General features: G+C 42.5%; 1 gene segment (V, D, J or C); it reads right to left on the bottom strand.

The window, feature by feature from the left end:
• The window catches only part of LOC105464766 (immunoglobulin heavy variable 3-23-like), a 350,273-nt gene that overhangs the window by 288,528 nt on the left and 53,065 nt on the right, over positions 1-8,680 (bottom strand).

Genomic DNA, 8,680 nt, shown 5'->3' with positions numbered 1-8,680 from the left:
TAAGATGGAGAGGACGACTTGATGCACCTACATTTGGTTATACATTTATATAAATGCCATTTTTTAATAATACAAAGAATCATGTACATGAGAGTAAACACAGTGGCGGGTGTCCAGTGGTGAAATATGATGGTGATGCCAAACCCCATCTCCAGCCCCTTTTCCCTCTTTCACCTGCCTTGATGTGTGTCCTTCGCACCCCCTGGTGTCTTGAGCGCCTCCTGCTGTCCCTCAGGACCCTGCAGGGAGGTTTGTGTCTGGACTCACAATGTCTTCCGCTCACTGTGTCTTTTGTATAAAAACTCATGGTTGTGTACTCGTTGTTCAGTTAGCTCAGCTATCGGAAAAACGGTTTTTTCCATATGGATCTGCAGATGGTGACTGGACTCCTGAGGAGTGGGTTGGATTGTGCACTCCCTCATGACCTGTGCACCTGATTCACTCCAGTCCCTTCCCTGGGGGACTGATGATCCAGCTACAGCAGGAAGCACTGGTTGTAATAGAGAAGCAGAGACGGCACAGGTGAGGGAGCGGGTCTGTGAGGGTTTCACCAGGCCGGGAGTGCGCCGGGAATCATAGCTGTCGGCATGCACAGGTTCTGAGCAACACGTTGAAATTCACAAACATTCACTTTTTGATGAGAATGAAGAACTCCCTGTGTGGATGAGAATGAGGAGCTCCCCGTGTGGATGAGAAGGAGGAGCTCAGTGTGTGGATGAGAATGAGGAGCTCAGTGTGTGGATGAGAATGAGGGGCTCCCTGTGTGGATGAGAAGGAGGAGCTCAGTGTGTGGATGAGAATGAGGAGCTCCCCGTGTGGATGAGAAGGAGGAGCTCAGTGTGTGGATGAGAATGAGGGGCTCCCTGTGTGGATGAGAAGGAGGAGCTCAGTGTGTGGATGAGAATGAGGAGCTCCCCGTGTGGATGAGAAGGAGGAGCTCAGTGTGTGGATGAGAATGAGGAGCTCAGTGTGTGGATGAGAATGAGGAGCTCAGTGTGTGGATGAGAATGAGGAGCTCAGTGTGTGGATGAGAATGAGGGGCTCCCTGTGTGGATGAGAATGAGGAGCTCCCTGTGTGGATGAGAAGGAGGAACTCACTGTGTTGCAACTTGTGCGTCCCCGAGAGCAAATAGTAGATTCAGAAGTTAGAATTAGACAAATATATGGTCACATTTTTTCTTCAAACTTTCAACCAAATAAGAAAGACCAAGTGCTGATAGAAGAATGGGCATTGGATTATTACCTCTATCTATGATAATGGTGATGTTCAGAATCAGATTGTCCTGCGATAGCCTAAAGTATGTCATAATCCTGAATCCACAATTAGACCTGAGCAGCAATCATCAGCAGTGGAGGTCACCTCACATGAGGAAAGATCTGACTCTGCAAAGCTGCACACGGGGGTCTCTGCAGGCCCTTAGTTGTACAGGAACAGCTCCTCCCTCAGACTCAGAGTGAGGACAGGTTGTTCTTTATCTGGGGGAGGTGAAGGTGAGTGTGTGGAAAGAAGCAAACTCACTCTAATCAATATCTCTGTACTTGGACAGAAACCAAAGTTTACAAGAAATTATGAACTTGGCGTAAAGTAGGAAATTACAATTGTTTGCAGGCTGCACGCTTGCTTCTCCATGTCATCTAAGAGAACCAAGGAAAATCGTGTTTTCTTATGTACATATCCATAAACGGTATTTCCATCCTGATAACACACCTCCTATACCTCCAACATCAGGGAGCACCTGGACCAGGCACCCGGCACAGCTCTCTGACATCTATCACCCGGGTTTTGACAAAGAGACACATCCTGGAGCTCCTCCCAAACAGTGACTGTGCTCAGTGAAGATGCGAAGGTGTGGCTGTTGCTGGGCACATGGGGGATTCCTGATGGGAAACTACACTCCGGGGGGAACCAATGGCCTTGATGGAATTAGCTTAGACCACACGGTTGTTGGGAAGCTCCATCAGAATCCCACCCTTCTCCAGCACTCGTTGTGAGATTGGCATAGTGGGCTGACAGTGTCTACAGCCTCACTCGGCCTCCTGTGCACTTTTCTGCCACTTGCCTCTCCCACAGCCTCCACCACCTGCACCTCACACTAGATACCTACAAACATAGGGAAATTTTGGTCAGAAACTGCCACCTACAATCACTATTTTTTCACTTACATGCACTCACACTCAATATCTCTAGGTCTCCATGTTTTGCCTTTTAAAATAGGAACAAGAAAACCCAGCTCAGCCGTAACTCTATGGTGAGCCACGTGTGTTCAGAGCTGATCATCAAATCGAAACTCCAGGTAATGCTGGACTGGGGCTCTTTCCCCAGAGCTGCAGGGTCAGGGCTCTACTGGTTTTCATCAGGAGAGGGAGGGCCCTATTTTCACTTCCCCTCCTCTGTAGTAAACGCTGAGGTGGGACGCCTGAGGAGACAGCAGAGCCCAGGGCTGATGTGAGACTCCTGGGGGAGTTTAATGTTGATGGCAGCGTTTGGAAAACATAATTTCTTGTTATGTGATTTTCTCATTAAAATTACTAACAATTATTATTTTATTTCTCTTTTACATACTTGAAAAAATAGAAATATAACTACACTTATGAAACTCTAAGACATATAAGAGGAGAAATAGAAAACAATAAAAAACTGAGGAGACTTCAACACCTCACCCTCAATAATGTATAGAACATCCAGAGAAACATTCTTAGGAAGCCCGTGGACTTAAGCACTGTTGAACAAACTGCCCTAATAGACATCTACGGGACATTCCAACCAACAGCAGCGTGATACGCATGCTTCCCAAGCACATATAAATATTCTTCATGATGGGTTATATATTAGATAAAAATGACTCTCAGCATTTAAAAAAGTAACTCCAATGATTCTCTAACTTTTAAAAAAAATTCGTGAGGTGCCCACCTTCTAAACTCTTTCTAAGACTCTCCAATCAGTGTATTACCCGTAATAGACAAAGGCAAAAGAAGAGAATCAAACTTCTGACAATGCTTAGTATATATAAATAAAGTACTCCAAAATCATAGTCAACTAAGTTCTACAAGACTTTAAAAGGATTCTGCAGTATGATAAGCTCAAAGTTATTCTTGAGATGCGTTGATCATTCAACATCTTCAAATCAATAAATTTGATGCGCTAAATTAAGAGGATAAAGGAAAAGAATCACCTTCTCACCAGACACAGAAAATAACATTTAAAACATTCAAGATTTAATAATAAAACCTCTAAAAAGTAGGAAAACAAGGATATAACCTGTATATAATAAAAGTCACATGTAAAGCCATATTTTTATCATACAGAAGAGTGAAAGGTTAAAATAAACCTTTGTAAAAATAAACCTTTTTTTTTTACAAAGGTAAAAATAAACCTTTGTAAAAATAAACCTTTGTAAAAAGGCAAAATAAACGTGATGACATCTTACTTCCAGATTTCAAAAGCAATAACGAAAATAGAATAATAAAAACAGGATGGCATTGGCATAAATATGTAGAAAGCGCTCAGAAATAAACTGATATATCAATGGCAAATTGATTTTCAGTATGAGAACCGACAATATACAATGGACAAACCAAGTCTTTCCCTAAGAGTGTGTTAGAAAAGCTGGATCTACACATGCAAAGAATTAAGAATTTTAGATTAGAATATACACAAAAATCACTCTGAAAGGCTAAATATTTAAACATCTGGCCTGCAATTGTAAAATTTCCCCGACCCAGAAAATAATATTAACAATGATTTCCTGTTTTCACATTAAAGACACATGAAACAAAAGCAGAATTAAACAGGTGGAGCTACATCAAAACAAAAAGATTCTGCAAAGCATGGAAAAAATTCCAACCTACAGCATGATGGGAAAATATAATTGCAAGCCACGCATCTGAAAAAGGGTTGATATCCAAAATACACATGCAACATCTGCAACTCATTAGCAAAATAATATTTGCCTGATTGGATAGTGATCAGTTTTTCACCTTAAAAAAAATTAAGAACATAGTTCTCATGTTAAAGATTCTTCCCTCTGGGTAATGGTAAGTTCCATGGTACACTTGGTTAGAGTAGACTTTGTAGATACTCACTCCAACACTAATACATGTGGTGCTATGAATTTACTTAGGACAAGTAAAACGGGTGGCCCTGATTCCATCAGAGCAGAACTGGAGAAAGTGAAATTCCATGGTGACTGAGCAGCCTTGCCTCTCTCTGGGACCTCAACCTACACTTATTGGTGGATGATCTTAGGTACACCGGATATTCCCAGCCATCATCAAAACTGTCATCCTCTACGTCTCACAGAAAAGTGGCGTGTCCATCTGTAGCTTGTCAGCCCTGAATAACAGAAAGAAAGAGACTCTAAAATATAATAATATTTATTCTGGGATATGTATTGCAATTGAAATATGTATGAGTGCATTCAGATGAGTAAAGGAAGATAAAGAATTAAGGAATGGCCGGGCGTGGTGGCTCAAGCCTATAAACCCAGCACTTTGGGAGGCCGAGACGGGCGGATCACGAGGTCAGGAGATCGAGACCATCCTGGCTAACATGGTGAAACCCCTTCTCTACTAAAAAATACAAAAAAAAAAAAAAAAAAAAAAAAAAAACTAGCCGGGCGAGGTGGTGGGCACCTGTAGTCCCAGCTACTCGGGAGGCTGAGGCAGGAGAATGGCGTAAACCCGGGAGGCGGAGCTTGCAGTGAGCTGAGATCTGGCCACTACACTCCAGCCTGGGCGACAGAATGAGAATCCATCTCAAAAAAAAAAAAAAAAAAAATGAGGAGGGTTACATCAGCTGTTTTAGACAATTATCCTGGGCTAGAAGGATCAATAATAGGGTTGACATCAGTGTAATGTTGAACAGGCAGTTGCGGGGCAGTTATTCTTGGAGAAACAATTCTTTTAAGGTTGTAGTGGCCTCTGTGCAAAGTTGTGGTTGTGCAGAGTCTGTTGATGGTAGTTCTTGTTATCAGGCATATGTGTGTTAGAACCTCCTTCATGGCCTTCCCCAAATTCATTCATTAGGGTTTTAACACAAGTGGCTCCATTTTGATTCTGATGCATTTCACAAACTTTCTAACACTACTTCTGAAGCAGGATGACTCTGACAGTTTGCATAGGACAGGGTTAATCCCACATCCACATCCCATTTTGATCACATAAGCATATCCCAGTCACCGCTAATGGCCAATTGCATTCCTAGATGAGTCTACACACAACACAGTGGAGGGTCCTGAGAAAATGGGGAGAGAAGGAAGTTCCATCAGCCTCACCCACGTGGCTGCAGGAGCCACAGCCTGAGCCTCACCTGAGCTCCAAGAAAATGCCTTGAGCCCTGGAATGGAGACCATGGAGACCATCTTTTTCTTTTTCAGAAAGCAGGAAAATAAAATTTAAAAGGAAGAACAAACACTACAAAGAAAGAACGAAGTCTGTGAGCAAAAGCAGCACCAGGTCAGTCTGATACTGACTGGCTTTAGTGTCAGGAGAAGGGTCAGACGAGAAACCTGTGAGCTTCTACATGACACTGACCCTGGCCCAGCCTCTCTATTGACTGCGATCAGAATCCCAAAGACTGTTCTAGTCCAGGAATCTCCCTGAGGTTTCTGTCCTGGGTCTGATTGGAGAAATCTCCCCAGGCACCCCTGAGCTTCCTCAGGACTCTGATCCTGGTGAGGACTTTTCATCTCTGTAAGAAACAATCTGCATTTTGTGCATATGAAAATAGGTTATCATAATAAATAGTCGTTTAAAAAATATTTAGAGATGACATTGGTAATCAGAGAATTCTGAACTCAGAGAGGTTCACTACAGGAACTGTAGAAAGATGACGTCCCACATCCTTACAGGAAATCAGCCTCCGTGTGCACCGGCTTCCGGGTTGACTCTGATCAGTGGGTCCCGAGCGCCCCCTGCCGCTGATTTCCCCCCGCCGCGTTCCTGCAGGGAGGTTTGTGTCTGGGCTCACACTGACCTCCCCTCACTGTGTCTCTCGCACAGTAATAGACAGCCGTTTCCTCAGCTCTCAGGCTGTCCATTTGAAAATACAGTGTGTTCTTGGCGTTCTCTCTGGAGATGGTGAATCTGCCCTTCACGGAGTCTGCGTACCATGTGCTACCACCACCATTACTAATACGTGAGACCCACTCCAGCCCCTTCCCTGGAGCCTGGCGGACCCAGTCCATGTAGTAGTCACTGAAGGTGAATCCGGAGGCTGCGCAGGAGAGTCTCAGGGACCCCCCAGGCTTTGCCAAGCCGCCCCCAGACTCCACCAGCTGCACCTCACACTGGACACCTGCAAACAAAAAGACACCAAGGTCAGAAACTGCCAAACATATCCACTGTTCCTCTCACTCATGTCTCCTCACACACAGTATTTCTACTTCACTCTCAATTACCTTTCAAAAGAGCAACAAGGAAAACCCAGCTCAGCACAAACTCCATGGTATGTTCTGTGTTTAGTGCTGATCGCCGAACAGAAATACCTGGGAATTCTGGGGCTGGGCTCCTCTCCCAGAGCTGCAGGGTCAAGGCTGGGCTGCTTTTCATCAGAAGAGGGAGGGACCTATTTGCATGTCTCTTGCTATATAGCAAGCTCTGGGGTGGGGCGGCTGAGGAGAGGGCAGTGCTCAGAGCGGATGAGAGTGTCCCGGAAAACACTGGAGTCAATTCTGTCTCTCAGGAAATATAACTTCAGATTATGTGATTGTGTCTTGATAATCATTTAGTATTCATCGTCTTATTTAATTTTTACATACTTGTAGAATATACTTAACACAAGTGTGAATGTCACATTTTTAGAGAAGATAATTACATGCAGAACAGAGCAGCTGTGCAATGTGTCCAATATCACACATCTGGACAGAGTTAGCCCTATTATTTGTACCTGTGACGCTGAACACTGGAGGAGTCGGCTCCCCTGAGACAGCTCCAGGGTGGTGTGGGACATGCCTAGAGGGGCTTTCAGGATGTCCCACCTGTCATAACAACTTTATGTAATTTTGCCGTTTCTAGTGTTTACCTGAAATATACAATCAGTGTTCACATGTGTGTATTGTCAGGAGTCCGTGATTATTCAAGTGTCAATATTTATCTTTTTCTTGTTTTTTTCTCAGCCAATATATTCTTTTTTGTTACTGCTTTATTAAAATCAATTAATAATGGAAACAAATTGATAGTGCAGCATTTGGGAAATGTGGGTGTATGGGTGCAGTCATTGAGTCAGCACTTCAATCATGCTGTTAGCAATTCAATTAACCTCTATTTTCTTTCTCTCATTTCTGTGTAATTTCATTTCACCACCTTGTTACTCTTACCACCCTTTTCTCAGAAAATTCAGATCTTCTTCATGTTAATTTACAATAGTTGCATCTTCTACAATTCATACAAATAAAATCACTTGAGAATCCCAGGACTTTGGGAGGCCGAGAGGGGTGGATCACAAGGTCAGGAGATCGAGACCATCATGGCTAACACGGTGAAACCCCGTCTCTACTAGAAATACAAAAAATTAGCTGGGTGCAGTGGCGGGTGCCTGTAGTCCCAGCTACATGGGAGGCTGAGGCAGCAGAATGGCATGAACCCGGGAGTTGGAACTTGCAGTGAGCCGAGATTGCGCCACTGCACTCCAGCCTGGGTGACAGAGCAAGACTCCGTCTCAAAAAAAAAAAAAAAAAAAAAAAAAGATCACTTGAGATTTACTGTGAATTCTTCAGCTTCCTTCACTCACCACAATTATTTTATAATATCCTCATGTTCGTATGTGAATGAGGCATGCCTTGATTTAAACGGTTCATTGTATTTTGCTACATTAATATTTCTCAAATTGTTTAACAATGCACTAAATAATGGATACTTGATATGTTGACTCAGTTTCTGAATTTTATTTAGAAATTAGATACTAAGGATTATAATGTAAAAATTGAGAAATTAATCCTACTCTGACCTCATTAACAAAAACCATGAATAACTACAAAAAATAAACCCTTCAGGATGCACCTGCCACAGCTGAAAGAGGCTCTCTGGGGGGAATGAAATGTGAAAACCCAAAGCCAAACAGGGACACAAAATCAGGTATCGCTGGAGGAACTTGAAGCTCTTGTGAACAGGAGAAGTTGACTTCAACTGTGATAGCCATTGCAACCATACACTTGAAATTCAGCCCTGAGTAGACTCACAGAAACGTGGTTAATAAAGGCCCAGCAGAATGTAATATGTGATCATCTCCTACAAGAAAAAATTAAATGCAAGAAAATAAATTACAAGTGAAATGCAAACTGAAATTATACATGCGTTTCATTTTTATATAAATGTGAAAGCAAATAAAACTATGTTATTAAAAAAAATCCTGAGGCAATTTGTCAGCAGATTTATGTTTCAGAGCACATGTTAGCAAAGTTTCTCTGCGAGTAGCCATGTGCTATGCACTCAAAACATAGATCTATACAAAGAAATTAAGATTGTAAAAAAAGGAAAAATCAAGAGGAAGTGCAGTTATTATCTTTGTAATTGCTATAACATATAACTATATAAAGCGATAAAAATATATGTTATATTTTATATGTAAGTGCCAACTGAGGATAAACAAGAAAGTGTTGTGAGAAGGAGGAATTCAAAGCACACAGTTACACTATCTCTGTATTTCACATCAAGGCCATCTCAGTGTCTGCATTAGAATCCA

This window comes from Macaca nemestrina, chromosome 7, assembly GCF_043159975.1.
Source record: "Macaca nemestrina isolate mMacNem1 chromosome 7, mMacNem.hap1, whole genome shotgun sequence".
NCBI lineage: Eukaryota > Metazoa > Chordata > Mammalia > Primates > Cercopithecidae > Macaca > Macaca nemestrina.
Note: the sequence above shows the minus strand (reverse complement) of the source record. Positions and strands in the feature narration are given on the sequence as shown.